The sequence below is a fragment of the Halyomorpha halys genome, unplaced genomic scaffold (genome assembly GCF_000696795.3).
Source record: "Halyomorpha halys isolate HHAL.00 unplaced genomic scaffold, Hhal_1.1 Scaffold2159.1, whole genome shotgun sequence".
NCBI lineage: Eukaryota > Metazoa > Arthropoda > Insecta > Hemiptera > Pentatomidae > Halyomorpha > Halyomorpha halys.
In genome coordinates, this window is record NW_027108887.1 from 30,016 (window position 1) to 30,313 (window position 298).

At 33.6% G+C, this 298-nt stretch overlaps 1 protein-coding gene across 1 annotated transcript in view; it reads right to left on the reverse strand.

The window, feature by feature from the left end:
• LOC106691206 (protein sax-3-like) overlaps positions 1 to 298 on the reverse strand; it is a 15,526-nt gene that overhangs the window by 5,347 nt on the left and 9,881 nt on the right. The gene's annotated exons all lie outside the window — the stretch shown is intronic.

The following is a 298-nucleotide window of genomic DNA, read 5'->3' on the forward strand; positions in this document are numbered from 1 at the left end:
AACAGCCTAGAAGTGTAACGGCATCAACCTAGCCATGGGTTTAGGGAAAGCACCGGAGAACCCAGTTTATATTTAGTAAGACCGGGTTAGGTCTTTCTCAGGATAGGGATCGAAATGCCTGGTGTTCATCTCAAGGAACATTTAAATTTTTTAAAAACTTTAAACCACTTTAATTTTTTAATGTTGCTATTAGCAGACAATCATTTGCTATTGGTATATTTGAGGATGAATATACATAATTGAAGACTATTGGAACTTTGATATCAATTAATATATAGATGAAGTAATAAGATGGTAA